Below are 18,282 nucleotides of genomic sequence, written 5' to 3' on the forward strand. Positions count from 1 at the left end.
GTCAATGCATTTGGCTCATAAACTACCCAAATGAATTCTAAAAGCAATATCACCATTTGACTTGTGGAAAATATCTCCTACTTATCAATTGATGAGCTTAAGGGGCTTTCTAATGCATAGATCTTAAGGCACAACAATTGGTGAAGGTTTTGAAAATGGGGTTGCCAAAAGAGTGGGTCTGACCATAGAGGAAACTTTGTAGTTAAGCATACTCGAGCTAGAGTAGTATTAGGATGGGTGACCTCCAAGAAGCCCTAGTGCTTCACCCCTGTTTGCATCACCTAGATCCAATGAGTGCTAACTGTTACATTCATTCTCATGATAGACGGTTTCATGTGATCTACTACTCATGAAACATGGATCAATGAGTTTGACTCAAAAACTACACAACTGAATCCTGATAGCAATATCACAATATGATGTTGTTGAGGATTATGGAAAAAAAATTGAAAGGATGATTTTTAAGGACTAAGAAATAGCAATGCCACAAGTAGGAATGTTGAACTTGGATTGAGTCATGGAAGCAATTTTTTGTAGCAAGGTGAAACAATTTGAGCCAAGCTATAAATAGTGGATTTGGTAGAAAGAGTGGTAGGAGATATGTGTGAAAAGTTTGGACCATTATGAGAAATGGAAGGAATGATGGAAGATGAAAGGAACATTGTTGTAGTTAGGCATGAATTAAGGTTGTGAAACACATGGAACAATCTAAGGCAGAGGAATAATACTAGGAATGCCAACATGTGTGGGATTGGTGCATTGAATGGATGTGTTCATTAGAGGTGGAGAGTAAGTGGAGACAATAGGTATTAGGTGAGACTAGAAATGGAAGTCTCAATAATAGTAGGAGGTTGAGTGAAACCAAGTTCTTGGGCACAATCTCTAATAGGTTTGACATTGTTATGAATAAGATGAGAGATACTATGCAAGATATTAACACCGTGTTCATCATTGTGAATTAATTTTACAAAAACCCTTATTAAGGAGATGGTCTTGTGATTAGAGTTTTATTGTCCTAATCATTGCTCAAAGCCATGGGAAATCTTTTGCATTTCCATTAGAGTAACTCTTAAAGTCTCGTCTTCATCATGAGAAGTGTTGGAGCTCAAAAGTGCAAGTTTTGTTGCACTCTAGGGTCAACTTCTATGATCGATTTCAACAATAGTCTTGGTCAATGAACGGAATGAACCAAATATGATTACTATTTCTTGCACTTTAGATTATGCTAATACCTAGGTGGGTTTACCTTACTTGGATTACAACAGATTTATTAGATTGTTTGGTACAATATTTAAGCCTTTCGAGTAAAATGAAAAAATATTTAGGAATGTAAAGTATTGCACAAGATCGTTGTCTTCCTACTATTGGTTATCGAATCAATTAATGCTTCAGATGATCACATATCACTAAACTAGACAATTTTAAATCCACACCTTGTATGAATCTGTCAATTATCTTCTTTCTATTTAAATAATTGGTTATTTATATGAATTACTTAGATATATATTTCCTTTAACGTATCATCTAAGAAACGATACAAAGAAATATGAGATCTTTGATTAGTTTTATTCAACCATAATAAGAAAGCTAATATAAATTGTGAAGAATAAAATGCAAGATACTAGAGACAAATATGGCTACTTTAACCATACAGTGAGTGAATAAGAACTCCAAGCACACACTAAGGGTCCGTTTGGTTCCTGGAAGATGACAAAAATTAGCTTTTTCAAAATCCAGATTTGAAATTTTTGCATTTGTTTCAAAATTGGCAAAATGGAATTAGCATACTGGACTTCCAATTTTGCCTCAAAACCTGGTTATGTTTTTAAAGGAGTATAAAAACAATAGATTGGACTACTTTTTGAAATTTTCCTTCAACTTCAAGCTTATGCATAAAAATGTGTCTTCACACGAATCTTCCGAGTGAAACAAACGATCTAAGTAAAATCCCAAAAATCGGAATGAAGATTTGCAAAACCTTGATTTGGCTAAACCAAGGTTTGTAGAAATCTCAGTTTTTTAAATTCCACTAACCAAACAAACCCTAATGTAATACACCACATCAACGAAGTTTTTGTATTACTAAACAAAGTTTTGTAATAATTACAAACACTGTCAAAATGTTGTCTATTCTAAACAAATATCCTATAATCTTTTCTTACTAAAATGATTCCTTTTAGAAGGAAGGACAAAAATCATGTGTCTTTTGATGAAGAGACGCATCCAAATTACATAATCGGCTTTATCACTAAGTTCTTAACCCCTTAACAAAAATAAGTTATATCTCCCATATGCTCAATGCAATATTGTTCTTTGAAAGTATCTATGTTGGTGTTGAGGTGTAGCATAGTGTATTCCCTCCTGTAAAATTTATCTATAATGACGATCATGTTGCACAATATGTGCACTACATTGTTGATCTTGATAGAGCCCAAAAATTCAAAATTTTAGGCATCCATTCAAGCATATTTATGAGTATCAGCGTTCATAATAAAAGTGATGCATTTGAAGATGATGATGATTATGTTTACATGCTGATGGAGTCTTGAACAGATGGAGAGCTCTTTGGTCATGGATGCATAAGAAAGTTGTTTTGATAGATGACTTTTTGTGTAGAAAAAAGCGAATTGCTGTATAAATTAGTATTTTGGAAATCATCTAACATTATTGGCTAATCTGTTCTGTACGTTAGCTTGGAAGGTCTTACCACCAAGAAACTATTAGATGTATATGATAAGCAGCATCAATGATATGATTAAGTCACCCACTCACAGAAAATATGATGGAATATATATTTTGATTATGTCAAACAAAGGAAATAAGAAGCAACCAATGTTCTGAAAAGGAAATGGAATATGAGTTTGATTATTTCAATGTTTAGGATAGAGATGTGTATTATCATACATGACACCCTGTGATTGATACTAGACAGAATGGAGGATATTGGACCTAAGGCGGTTCATCAAGGATTTTCAGGCAGAATCTTCACCATGTTGAAGCAGATAAAGAGGAACCATTTGTAGCGTGGCTAAACCTCATGCGTTGATGTATGCACTAGAGACAGGCCCAGGATGTATGGCGCGACACAGTCAAGTCATCTTTAGCACAATCAACGACACAAGAAGGTTTGCAAAGGATATTACCTTCGCCATGCACAAAACATTATGCAGTCGTCGTACTAATGCCAAAGTCGCCTGTGTTACAAATACTGAAGGAATGTTTAAAATAATGGTAGGGGATCAATGTCTCTAGGAACTGTGGTTATCTGGGCCCAAACAGATGGAGATGTGACTATTATCATTCAGGGAGCAGGGCTCAAAAATCTTTTGACACCAGTTGTATATACATTCTCCAGGTCGTGACCACGGTGGAAGAAACTAGTTTCAGGTGCAAAGCAATTCGCAGGCATATAGGGGGATCCCAACGGACAAACTTGGTGTAGCCCGAAGATGTTCTCTATGTCGTAGAAGCCTAAAAGTCTTCACACGCAAGGCACCCATGTGCATTCATAATATACCAAACTTTTTCCATACATATCTTACGTTTGTCCATTTTTTGCAGGCTAAAAGGGTATCGCGTGGGTTACTAGACGCGAGGGATTGTACGAGTCGCAGATTATGTATATGGTGGCTTGAGCGGTTTGGACGAATAGATGATTCTGTGTGCTTGGATTAACATTTGTGGCATAATTCAAATCAAAGCATATTCAACCCTTCATTGGAGCCTGATCGATCTTTGTCAATGCAAAAATAACCCGAGGATGGGATGTTCTAGCATCGTAGCAGAAGCAGCCAACACCTGGGTAAATAATCGATGAAAAAGCAAATATTATTGTTGTTGTTTAGAGGTGCTTAAGAAAATCTGCATTTGTTCTATTGCTCCAGAATCGGTTGAGTTTTTAATTAATTCTTGTAAAGAGGTAGCAGTTGTAATATGCCAAAGGGTGCGATGTTTGGGAAAATCTAACTATCACCCTTTGGCTACTTATTTATAAATGAGTTGAATATCAAATGATTATGAGAAGACTCTCTTGTAAAAAATATATATATATTTGAAGCACACCAGTTAGTATCAGCATCATTCAACTTGTCATTTCCTTCTAAGGAAAAAATTTGAGATTTGAGCAAAGAAAAAGGATTCAGGTTGTTGAGCATTAATTTCAAACATTGTGAAGATTTATACGTGTTGAATTGAGCATCAAACCACTGAGGGTCTTCAATACGATTTATCTCATAATAAAATCAGTAAGGATTTTAATTGATTTTGAGTTGAAATATATATATCTCGTCCTTTACAGTTTTATTATCTATTTGTTTGTAATTTATTAATTTTGATAAAGTACATTGAACTATTATTCGTTGTTCAGATTTGACTAATACAAAGAATGTAAGATGAAATTTCTTCTCATTGTTCGTAGCTATTGTGTCCATGTGACGGTTAAAGCATAATAGACTAATCTGAATGTGCTAAAGTATAACAATTTGTGGCGTCAAAATATATAAATTATTAATAAATATTATACCATCAATATTGTAAAGTTGTACGTAAGAGATGTATGTTTGACTCTAATACCCAATCAAGATTCGACACTGATCATAAACCTACTTATAAATTTTGAATTCAATGTTGGCATTTCTTTACTTTTCTCTTTTGAGGATTTGATATAGTAATTCATTTTACCCTTTTTCTATTTCAGCATATGATTCTAGTAAGCAATTGAAGTTTTAAGCCACTAATCCCAATTTAGAAGTTTTTCCTTGATGCTTGCCAATTAAGGAGTTCATTTGATCACTATAATCCACTATAAGTCATCTTGGAATTAAGTTTTGTTATCCAGGATTTAGGTGAACAGGCCTTGGTCCAGCGGAACCAAAAGTGCAGAGGATTGGAGTCAATCCTGTCAAGTTGGCCAAAATTAGTTGGATACCCAGCATCGAGTAGGCAAGGCTCATAGGTATCTAACCGTCAATTTTGATAACCAACAGATCTCATCCAAAGCTTGAGGAAGCTCCTTTGCTAGTGTCTCTCCACTATACCCAAGAAATCAGCAATTGATCATCACTGTTTTGAATGGTCAGGAGTCCCCTTATATCTTCTTTATCAAGGCAATTCATATCCTTCATGAGCTCTTCTTGAAATTCTTGGTGTTCCTTGAGCAATTTCTTAACTTTTCAAAATCATCAGCAGATACAAGATCCTTTAGTTTCATTTCTTCCACTTTTTCTTTCATCCTATCCCTAATCCTTGCATGCTCCTTGAGAGCTCTAAAAGTACCTGCATATGTGCACCAATAATTGTCAACATAAGACAGTTCTTCCATCATATCTTATGTAGTGTTATTAGTTTGTTAGAGACAAATATGGCTACTTTAACCATACAGTGAATGAATAAGAACTCCAAGCATACACTAATGTAATGCACCACATCAACGAAGTTTTTGTATTACTAAATAAAGTTTTGTAATGATTACAAACACTGTCAAAATGTTGTCTATTCTAAACAAATACCCTATAATCTTTTGTCTTACTAAAATAGGAAATTATTCCTTTTAGAAGGAAGAACAAAAATCATGTGTCTTTTGATGAAGAGACACATCCAAATTACATAATCAGATTTATCACTATGTTCTTAACCCCTTAACAAAAATAAGTTACATCTCCCATATGCTTGATGTAATATTGTTCTTTGAAAGTATCTATGTTGGTGTTGAGGTGTAGCATAGTGTATTCCCTCCAGTGAAATCTATCTATAATGACCATCATGTTTACACAATCATCGGGGAACTGATCAATCGAGTCTTGATTTAAATTCCTCCATTCCTTTTCTTTACTCTTTGTTTTAGGTTCTTCTTGGGTTTCTACTTGTGCCTTTTCTTTTTCTTTTCTTGCCCTAGATTTCTTCGATGTTCCCTTCATTGTGTCTTTCAGAATAGGAAAGACCTAATTTGCACAATTACTTAATCGTTTGGACACTTCAACCTCTGCAAATAATTTTGACTTTATAGCACTAGTTGATCTCCAATTCTTACTTCTTATGCTTTTGTGGCCTCTGAATTTTCTCACAAGCCTCAATTATACATCGAAAATGTGATTGATGATCTGAAATTTGCAAGACTTTGCCACATGCAAACTTTAATCTTACTACGGCTGTCATTAAATGTTCCAATTTCATATTTTACATCAATATGACCTTCCTTTAATTGTCCTTGGTGCCAGATATATTTCTTATTCCATAGTCTTGTAGAAGCTCAATGATTCTTTCTTCTATCTTGCATACCTTTGTATTGTCTCCAATTGATTTTTAACTCATGATTTGATCAAATGGAATTTCTTTTGTCAAATCGATGTACTATGTAATTATGAGAAATCGCCCTACCTCCTAGAGCTCCCCTTGACATGATTTCCGTTTGCTAAGACTCACTACTTTGTTTAAAACCTTATTTGGTTTGGGTGAAATTCAATGTCCCACTGATGAAGGAATTTTCTACTCACCAATGATAATACATTTTGATGGGACCTTGTGTTTTGGCGAAGTACCTTTCATCTTAGATCTTCATTGTTACACTGAAATTGACCTTCAAACACATTCCATCAACATCATAACATGCTTCTTGGATGAGATACGTTATTTTTTTGTTATTGTCGTCACTTCCATAATTACAACAGACAAGCCTTGTTAATGTTTCCTCAATCAGCAAGAAGAAAACTGTTAAAAGTGGTAGCCTCGGTCGATATTATATATACATATATATATAGAGACTTACTTATAGTGCAAAAACATATATATATATATATATATAGTACCAAAAGTGAAAAGTAATTAACATAATCTAATTGGTCTTCTTGTTATACCTGATAATCTGGGTGAATGAAATCATTATCGGCAAGCATATTGGATGTCTGTTAGACCATCGTTAGTTATGAGTTGTCATGTCATGTAGGGACGTGACCCTACGTGGCAGTTGCCACATAGAGTCATGTCTCTACATGACATGACCCTTGTCCTTTATATATATTCAAATCACTGCCAATGGAAACTGAATCAATAAGCACAACAATTTATATTACCTTGTGCAGCGATTAGTTCTTCATTCAATCAACCAGTAATTGATACATTATGAATTCACTATTACATAGTGATCATTACACATAACAGATTTGATAGAATACGAAGTTGCTCACTACAATAACTTTGATATGTATTATTCAGTTCAGTTGTATATTAGATCACAGTGAAATATTATCAGAAATTGTGAAAAATATTCTATTAGAGATCTTGAAAACATTTACAAAAACCAATGAGGTCCACTACATTTTCACAAAGACAAGCTACTTCATTACGACACCATTTTTCTTTAGTACATCTTCATTGTCTCCTTGATGTGATACTTTGTCAATAAGAGCCTGTTATCTCCCTTCGATAAAGTCTTTTTGATGAGGCACACCTTCTCGGTAGAATGCTCTTTTCCTTTGTTAGATATATATTTCAAAGGGATGATCACATGTCTCCTCAACATTTTTTCTTTTCGATGAGATATTTTCAAGGTTGCATGGGTACTCGTACCCACCGCCCTGGTACTCGTACCCACCGAGTACCCACGTACCCAAGTACCGGGTACACGTATCCCACGTACCGGGTACTCGGTGAGAGCATCATAGCTAAGGACCTTGATTAAGATTCTGATTTTTTTTTTGGTTTTTTATTTTTGTATTAGCTTGTTGTTTATCAAACTTAATTCAATACCAAATCAGTTTGAAACTTTGATACTCATTAAAAATAAACTTTATCACTGTTCAAGTCATAAGTTTATCATTTGCAATATGTCATTGTTATATGATTTAGGATCCTCTTGTTCATTTTTAAAGTCTGCCTTCTTTGTTATGCATCTAAGCATTTATCATGTATTATTATTTCAAACATATAGCAAATCTGAAACTGAAAACAATACATTACATTTGCAAACTTTATCAGTGTTCTTGTTTTGAAAAACCATTGTCATGACTCATAATTTCAGATTTTTTATAAATATAAAGGTATAATTTTTAAATAAGTTTGACATACCCAAGTACCTCCGTCCCCTATTATGAAAAATACTTTAAACATTAAACATTCAGCAATAGCATATATATATATTTCAAATTTCTTGTTTTGAATGCTCAATGTCATGACTCATGACATATATTTTGAATTTTATATTTTCTATAAAATATTAATAATATAGAAAAAATAGGCATACACACGTACCTCCGTCCCCTATTTTGAAAAGTATGCATACCCGTACCCGTTCCCGTACCCGTCCCCGTTCCCGTACCCACGTACCCGTGCAACCTTGGATATTTTTCTTCGATGAAACACATTTTGCCTTTGGTAGATCTTCAATGTCTCATCGATATTGGTTCATCTACTCATATTTTGAAGAGAGGTCATACATGTCCCTTTGATGATCGGGTATTTAGCATAAACCTACTTTTCGGTAAAGCATCTTTGTGCTTGACTGGTTAATGATGTCTCATCAATGTGATCCTTTTGGTGTGATAAACATAAAGTCTTGGTGAAATACCACCAAGGTCATATAGATAGCACAAGGATTATTTATTTTTATCATGGAGATAAAGGGGTGGCTTATTTACGTAATCAAGTGGATACTTGAATTTAAATTTGTGTATTCTAAACTTTCAAGGTTTTCTTACAATTTTAAATCATTCAATTCTAGGATCATGATGCATTGGAGACTAGGAGCAACAAATAAGAACAGTGGAAAATTTGTAAGATTTTATGAACAGTGGTGGGGAAATTTGCGAGCCTTGGGAGGAAATGTGAAAAATGATATCTCATTTTATGAGGTCCTAACAAGAAGAGTGGGAAGAATTATTCACAACTGTGGTAGGAATGTCATTATAGGCATGTTTGTTTCATCATGACTCCTAGGAAATAAAGAGGACTCAAGGTCAAAGGAACATATACTTCTACAGCTTCTAATCTGAATGCTATAGGTAGGACTTGTGATAACACACATGCACGAAAAAATAAAAAAGAGATGTATCTATCAAATACAAATAATAACTTGGAAAGATAAATGCAAATCTATTAATTTTATGCAAAATCAACTAAGCACAATTGCACATGAAACTAATGAAGAGAAAATCTATCAAACATAAAAAATAATGCACAAATGGAATCTAGCACCAAAATCAAAATGGAAATGTAGGTCAGATTCACCAAAAATGTATATTAAAAAAAGGGAAGCAATGCAAAGGGGTAAATTGCTCCTTTTGAAACTGGTGCATTCAAAAGAAAGATGTCCCAATAAACTCAAGTAAGTCCTAAGCACTGAATAGGACAATGATCCTGTACTTAGTAACATGTTTAATGGAGAGAGAGAGAGAGAGAGAATATGATCATGCAATATACAAGGCTCAATAGACAAATATAGACAAATATGGAAAACACAAACTTATAAACTATTGTTAGAAACTAGATATGACCTAAATTGAGATCCACACAATGAAACTAACCTATGGTATAAATTTCAGCGGAAAGGCAAGGTACAACACGTTTGAAATGTTTTGTACCTATAGGTTCCTACATTGGTTGGCCTTGCCACCTTCATTTTCAAGATTTGATTGCATCAATGTGCGAAGTGCGTCCGCATTGACAAAGTCTCCCTACAAGGGTTGACACGTGTTAACTAGTTAAGATTTCAAGTTGCTCTGCAAAGATCATCCGTCCTCTTGAGTTTTTCCAGCGCGATGCATGTCCCAAGGGACATCCACACTCACAGGGACCCACCAACGTATATTCAAGGAATGTGCCACCGCACAAAAACTCCGACAACTAATGGCATTTCCAACCACTATCCACAAAATGCCTTTCAATTAGCCTAGGAAATCATGGTCATCCCTGCTGAAGCCCCCACAATTTATTCTTTTGAGCCTAGCTCATGAACATGTTGTGAATCGCCTAAAAGAGACACACTTGGCTGCAACATGGGAGATTGAGAGATCCATCACCTGATTTTTCAGCATGTTGATTGATTGTTACTAAAATGTAATCATTATTTGATCATGTCAATCGAAGGGGTCTATAAAGAGGAAGGGAGGTTGGAACATTGTTTTTTTGTTCAGTGAGTTAAAAATTATATTGTAAGTTTATAAAGGTTTTAGTTTTTTAGAGCAAGACTCTATGGTTAGTCGATCAAAGGTGTACATTGTAAAGTTTGTATTATGGGGGATACTCTCCAGTGTTGCATGTTTTCTCTTAATTAAATATGGGGATTGTGCCTATGTTGACTTTCTCGTTTTGTTAATCAAGATGCCATGTGCAAATTCTTTATGGGTCTAGTCCAGTTTACTTATTCTTGTGCAATAGTTTTCTATCCACAAAATGTCTTTCAATTAGCCTAGGATCATCCTTGCTCAAGCCCCCACAGCTTATTCTTTTGAGCCTAGCTCGTAAACATGTTGTGAATCGCCTAAAAGAGACACACTCAACCAAAGCATGGGAGATTGAGAGCTCCATCACCTAATTTTCTGGCATGCTGATTGATTGTTACTAAAATGCAATCATTATTTAATCATATCAACCAAAGGGGCCTATAAAGAGAAAGGGAGGTTGGAACATTGTTCTTTTGTTCAATGAGTTAAAAATTATGTTGTAAATTTATAGAGGTTTTTAGTTTTTGAGTGCAGGACTCTATGGCTGATCGATCAAAGAAGCACATTGTAAAGTTTGTCTTATTGGGGATACTCTCCAACCTTGCATGTTTTCTCTTAATGATATATGGGGATTGCCTATGTTAACTTTCTCGTTTTGTTAATCAAGATGTCCTACGCAAATTCTTTATGGGTCTATTCCAGTTTACTTATGCTTGTGCAATAGTTTCTATTTGCTTAGATGTGTTTGTGATCACGATGGTTTCTCTCTCCTGACTATGCATCTAGAATAGAGGATGAATTGTATCCCTTGCTCTCTACTCCTCAGGAAAGTTAGTTCAAGGGTTTGTGGTTTTTCCATTTGATCCTTATTCAAACTATTTTTGTACAGAAGCAAGAACCCATTTTGGTGTTTCTTATTTAAACTTCTTCTCAGAGATAGTGTTGTATATCATCTCTATAGGTGAAAAAACTTGCACACTCTTTAGGAGTTTTGTGTCTCTATTTGGACCCTTGTAGATGCTTCCTATGATAGGGATGTAAACATTTTTATCCTATGTCCAACAAATTTGGCGTCTTGTTCTCCTAACTAAGAATGAAGGATTTATGGTGAGTGGGAATGAAGATGTGAACTTTTCACCAAAAAGCGTCAAACTTCTGCAATGTCATCTTATATATTCTAAGCCCCACACAATAAGTTTTGAATATCGAATCACCTCCCTTAGCTTAGGGTGCATGTAAAGGTTACCCTCTTCTTTTTTCCCAAAAACCACTCATGAAGAGTCAACTTCTAAAATCCCAAAGGTTCTTTCACAAGGCGCATTTTGTCCCACTCCTGTGAAGCTTCCTGGCTGCCCTTATTTAGACATGATCCTCTTAGAGATCAATAGTATCCAACTACAAAACATTTTTTGTTATGCAGTCAGTATTTTTGGCTGAAAATTACAATGTTGCTCTATCAAATTCTAATTTGCCCGTAGAAGTTCCGATAGCTCTATCACATGTTCCTACAAACTAAAAAAATGGGCAAAAATGTCATGTCCCCTTTTCTAGGGCAGTGATTTCCATTGTGTCATTAGCCCATTTTGTCTTGTTCTCGAGGGCTAACCAAGCATTTTTTAGGATCAGTTCAACTTTTGGCCCGTGCAATTTAGTTGTTGGGCAATCGAGCTTGTCTCAATGGGGTTTCCTAACACTTACTATTTTTAGTAAGACAGTAAGCTCAATATTCTTCACATTTCAAAGTTGGACAAGGAGTATCTTATCAAGAACTTTCTAGCGAGCTATCACATGTGCATATTCGAGTTCATCTAATCAAAGATTTCAATAGAAGATTTAATTGGTTTATTATAAAGTGATTTTATTATTTATGTTTATATTGTTAATGTCACTTTGTTATATATAGGGGATCTTTAACTCCTTAAGTGGTGGGGGGGGTGTGGGGGGGGCAGTATTAATTTTAAAAGGAAATAAAGGAATAGAAAATGCAATGCAAAGAGTCACCAGGTTATGTTTAAAAGAAGAAAGAGAAGTTCATTTCAGCATACTTAGGTTTTGTGATTTCAATTTTGTTTTCTCTCTTGGAGAGTTATTTTTTAAAGCTTCAGCTTTCAGTAAGTGAGAGGATGGAAATCCTCGATCTTGAACAGTGAACAGAAACTCGTTATCCAATCTTGTTGCAGTTGTATCTGTGATCGGATTTGAATCTGATTTTTCTGAAGAATTTCAATGAAATATTATTTATGAAAATGTTTTTCTCTAGAGATTTATGGCAATTACATTTTAAGACTTCTTTTCATATAGTTGTTTAATGGGGTTTTGTTGGTGAGATCTGAAATCCATTGCATAGATTTATTTGTTAATAAATTATGAGATTTTGTTAAGGGTTTTGGGGCAAATATCTAGTTAGAGATATTACAAAAAAGGTTGGGGAAAGTGTTTTACCTTGGTCAAACCCCTATTTAGGAATCAACCTTGAAATGAATTGAAATTGCATAGAGTCGTGTATGTAAGAAGGTAGATGTTTGATTCACCTCGATTATACCTTCACGAATGGATTTAGTAATTACTCATATTCATGAAAGATAGGTTATTGTAAATTGAATTGAAGGTGTTGACCTTGGAGTCTAGAGAGGAATCAAGGATGCCCACACAAATGCATGGATCTATGAATGCCACTCCTAGATCTTCAATATTGATATGCTTGATAATCACTTGCAATGAAAAAATGTATGTGGATGAAAGGAAGGATCTCCTTGCTTGATTGTGAACTCCTCTACTTGGTCTTCATGGGACAAAATCTTGCCATAATGGATAAGATTGCCTTCTTTTCCTTGGTTGCTTGAAGAAAGACTAAACCTTGGATGCTTAACTTAAAACCTTGAGTTCACCCTTAATGCTAGAATGCTCTTGAAATCTTGGTTATGATTCTAATCCTTGGTTCTTGGTTACTAAAATGAGGAGATAGGGTATTTACATGCCTCTCAAACACTTTGGGATTCAAAATTAAGCCAAGATGACCACAGGACCTAAGGTTCCCACCAAAATAATGACACGAGGCTCCATGCCAAATTTGCGCCAAAATAGGTGGGAACTAAATGTTTCAAACATTTTGTACCTAGTATCCAATTTTGAATTGGGTGTTTAGATGATAGGATAGATGCAAGAAAATAAGAAGCATGTTGCTAGGGTCAAGCATAATGGACATCAAATCTCAAACTCAAGAAAATGGCACCTAATAGAGCATCCAATTATGCTCGCTGACATTTTAGGATGGTACACTAAGTTATTAAATAATAGAAAAAATTAAATCCATAGATGCCTATTACAAAATATTAAAAACATGTATTACTGTTATGTTTTGCTTATGCCACCAAATCCAAAACCAAAAGAAATAAATGCAAATGACAAAGAGATGATAAAGAGTCAGTAACAAAAAATTCCTAACTGCCATTGTATGTCCAAAGGGTAAATCATATTTTGCTTGGAGGCAACATATATCTAGAACAACACACATGGAAGAAAGAAAGTATAGCCAATAGCATCAACACAATACCAATTAACCATTGATTGAAGAGGAATTGGATTTCAAGAAAAAATGTCACAACATCTACAAAGGCTACCACAATTGAAATTAATGTCACGAATATAGTTGAAGAAGAGGCGCAATTTTTTGGAATATAATACACTAATTACAAGAATTGTTAGACTCAAACTTGGCAGAGAAGAATCCAAAAACTAGGAATGTAAATAATGGGGCTATGAGATAGAGAAATATTTCCATCCCAAGTTCTTTTTTGTAATAGTTACATATTCAAAAAAATGAAAACATAACTTACTCAAATAAGGAGTACGGTGATTTTTTTATAAGTTAGTCTACCTTCAAAATAGGGAAGAAACTTCAACCTAGTCACTGTAGTGCCCTCAAAAAGAACCTTTTGAATCAAATTAAATAACCTAAAGATAAAATTTTGGACAAGAGGTTTTGCCTTAGAAGGATTGGGGCAACATTTGGCATGGTGGTAGGTTTAGAAATGGGAAGAGGACACTCTTCCCTTTCCACATGTATCAAATTAATCTCTATTCAAGAAATGTCTAAACAAATCCATCTAATAAAAAGGGAGGCATTTGGAGACAAGATATAGAAATAGAAAATAAATATTACTTCTTAGATTACAACAATAGAAAACATCCAAGAAATCTATGCCCTAGAAAGATCATAATGGAGAAGAAACCCAAAAAAGGTTATAGGGACAAAAAAATAACAACAAAACCACGAAGGACACCAAAATTAAAGACCATTGATAAAATAATTAAAATAAAAAATACAACGGAGAACAGATCGAGGGAAAAAGAGAAGAAAGTGGGAAAGATTATGAATTCCTCAACCAAAAAAGAGATGAATAACCCAATACAATATATAATGAGGAAAAAAAGCATTTGAAACAAAATAGGGAATGGAATTGATCCTCTATGGTGCAGAAATACCAATAGAAAATGTGAACCATCAAAGGAAAGTCGACAAAAGTACATGAGATGAAATAAAGCATACCACTAAAGAACTCAGAACTTACAATCATTAATCCATTGAAAGCACAAGAAGAATATGAATTTTCAAAGGACGCATTAGAAGAGAGTGATGAAGCACCAGTGGATGAATTGGATATCATGGATCAAAGATGTATAAATCAAACTGTAGCTACAATTAGGGTAACAGAAGAAAAAGAAAAGGAAAATGCAAGAAGAGTAACCTATTAGAAGGGAACAAAATTCTATCAGACATATCTACTAGGATCTAGTACCAAGGGAGGCAAGTCCTCCCTTGGGAAGGAATGAAGATCCTCATGTGAAATAGCAGGGGCTTAAATGCCCTTAACAAGAGACATTTAGTTAAGTGTCATCAGGAAAAACATAGATGTAATACCATCCTCATACAAGAAACCAAGTGAACAATGTAATATCCCCGTCATAAAACAAATGTAATTAATTAAACCTTGTTATTGGGCCGATTGATTTAATATATCTCGGACCCATTTTTTATTGTTTCCATGGGTAGTTTGGCCATTGACTATCTTTGTACACCTTCAGAAGGTTTTCCCGACGAGTATTTAAGCACGGCTTGTAGATAGTAGTAGGTATGCAATTTTGGATTATTTCTTTGTACTACGAATTCCTATTGGAGTTCTTTGTTATTTGCTATTTCGAAAATGAAAGATCTTCCCTATTTGGTTTGTCCGATTTCGGTGGGATTCAACCCTCACCTTATTCTGTCGTCTGTAATACTTCGCTCGGATCTGGCAAATTAGAGCACCGTCTTTTGGTAAATACTAATTGAAGGTTACTTGTGTTCTAATCTCCATTATTGTTTGGTTCTATTTGTTGAATTTGGATCTCTTAGTTTAGATTGCATTATTAAGTTTTCCCTCCATCGATACACCATTCATCTTTCCGTTCTTCAGGAGAATAGACAACTCTGAACTATACATCACCGTAATGTATCCTTGTGTTCTTGTCCGTGCGGCCTTCTTGTTGACACCGTACAACCTTCTTGTGTACTAACTCTGACAACGTACGACCTGTATTATATACTGTATGGCCAATTACCCTTGCCCCACGGATGCCTCTTTCCATTGTACAATCGCCAACCTTCTGTAAGCCCTTGAAAGTCACCATACAGCCTCCCAGGACACACCGTATGGCCTTCTGCATTGACCATACAGCCTCCCTACATATACCATATGACCTTTCTACAAGCACCGTACAGCTGCTCTCCCACCACTATACATACAACTCTGTGGCCTCAACTAGCCGTACCCCTCCTGTGCTTGGTCTACCAAGACTAGTATATGCATTATTTTGGTTTTCTAGCATCCATCAAACTCATACATGGGCAATCCAATTGGTGGATCAGACTTCGGAACATTACAATGGTATCAAATCTTTTGATTCTATCAACCTGTGGAAGTGAATGCAAGTCTATACTCAAAGGAGAAGGTGAAATAACCCTATTGATAGAATGGCAGATCATCAAGATCCTATGGCAGAACTCATGAATCTTTTAAGAGAGCTCAACAGAAACCAAATACAAATCAACGAAACCCAAAGGTTGATGCAGGAAACATTACAGAAATTATCTGAGGGAAAGACAACAAGAGAACAAGATGGGCATAGCAACGACTCGATTTTTGGAAGGGAAAACTTTCAACCCTCTTGCTCTCAACCTTCGACACCCATCTTCCTTCCAAGGAAGGAAGCACCACGCAAAGAAAGCGAGCCTACTTTACAGGAAATGCAAGAAAAACTTCAAGAGGATTGGCAGAACACAAATATAGAAGGTGATATATTTTATAGAGACTATGTTGATCTAAGAATGAGATATTCTAGTGGGGGAAATCGTGGTTATTTTAATGATGATCTCAGGAGAAAGATCAGAAAGGTAAACTTATTGCCATTTGATGGATCTGGAGCCATTACTGCACAATCATGGGTTTTGAAGGTAGATAGTTATTTCCAACTTAATCCGATGCCCGAAGAAGAAGCAATCAAGTTCGCAACACTTCATCTGGAAGGAGTGGTGCATAAGTGGTGGCATCATGGTCTGGTCACTCTCGGACACGACCAAGTAACCTCTTATGTAGAGTTTACTAAGAGACTCATTGACCATTTCAATGGGAAGGATCCTGAGATTAACTTCAAAGATCTAACTCAGCTAAAGAAAATGGGCATAGTAGACAACTACATCATTGAGTTCCAAAGGTTGTTAGTATTAGTCTACGGATATCTCTGAAAGATGTCGAATTGTGTTATTCATGGATGGGCTGAGAGAGCCTTTGAGAGGCTGGATCAAAGGGTTCAACCCATGTGCACTCAACGAAGCTATTAAGAAGGTGTGTGACATGGCCACATCTTCCTCCAAAACTCACGCAACTACAACAACACCATCCCCACAAGAAGACAAAGACAAAGAGCCAATTCAGAAAAAACCTCAATTTGATGAAATTCTCTGCAAGAGCTCCGAAGGAAAAAGCTCTATTTCACATGCAAAGAACCATGGGGTCTTGATCATCACTGCCATGGGAAGGGAAAGATTCATTACATTGAGGTAATGCCTAATGATGACGAAGAACAAATACCTGCAGCGACTGACGAAGAAATTACCCAGTAGGAGAGAATAAATGCCCTAATACAAAAAGGGGGTTCCATTGCTACCCTCAGTACAGCATCTGGAAGTGGTATCTTCAGGGTTCGTGGCACACTTCACAAAAAACGAGTCCCAATCATGATTAATAGTGGCACCACACTCAATTTCATCAATTCATCTTTGGTTACAAGTAAAGGCTTGCACGCAGTTGAGCATGGAGGATTTGAGGTTAAGGTTGCAGGAGGAACCTTGTTACCTTGCACTCATGTCATCCCACGCCTACAAATTTCCATGGGAAACTATGCCATGACAGATGAATTCTTTGACTTGATTTGGTTGATATTGACATCATTTTGGGCATCCAGTGGTTGGAAACTCTTGACCAATACACCCAAAGTTTCAAAAGGATGGACTTTTCATTCGAGACAGTTGGCAATAAGGTGTTGGTAAGAGGAATGTCAAATAAAGGATCGAGGGAAGTCACAATCAAGAAGATGGAAGCCATTTTTAATCATGATTGACACTGCAAGTAAAAACACGACAGTCAATGCCTTACCCCATTCCTTGGATAACTGGCAGGCCCATCTATTGGTCAAGTACTCCAAGAACACTTTTGCATGTCAGTTCATGGATGGCTATGTACACAATGAAAGATACAAAATTATTGATGACATCATTTACTTCGACAGGAAGATCTACTTAGTACCTGACTCAGGAATGAAAAAGTTGATTACAGAAGGTTTCCTACAATCCGATTTGCATTTGCTTGAGGACAAGCAAATTTTGGGATGGAAGGACTGTAATATCCCCGTCATAAAATAAATGTAATTAATTAAACCTTGTTATTGGGCCGATTGATTTAATATATTTCAAACCCATTTTTTATTATTTCCATGGGTAGTTTGGCCATCGGCTATCTTTGTAAACCCTCGGAAGGATTTCCCGACAGATATTTAAGCATGTCTTGTAAGTAGTAGTAGGTATGCAATT

At 35.6% G+C, this 18,282-nt stretch overlaps 1 long non-coding RNA gene and 1 pseudogene across 2 annotated transcripts in view; one reads left to right on the top strand and one right to left on the bottom strand.

The window, feature by feature from the left end:
• The window catches only part of LOC149578677 (epoxide hydrolase 1-like), a 183,054-nt pseudogene that overhangs the window by 73,985 nt on the left and 90,787 nt on the right, over positions 1-18,282 (bottom strand). The gene's annotated exons all lie outside the window — the stretch shown is intronic.
• LOC149578678 (uncharacterized) lies at positions 2,482-4,080 on the top strand. The gene is made up of 2 exons (XR_016364737.1): positions 2,482-3,387; positions 3,562-4,080. It is a non-coding gene; the product is annotated as an uncharacterized LOC149578678 (long non-coding RNA).

Source organism: Cupressus sempervirens, chromosome 1 (assembly GCF_028749045.1).
Source record: "Cupressus sempervirens isolate cs-2001-9-10 chromosome 1, ASM2874904v1, whole genome shotgun sequence".
NCBI lineage: Eukaryota > Viridiplantae > Streptophyta > Pinopsida > Cupressales > Cupressaceae > Cupressus > Cupressus sempervirens.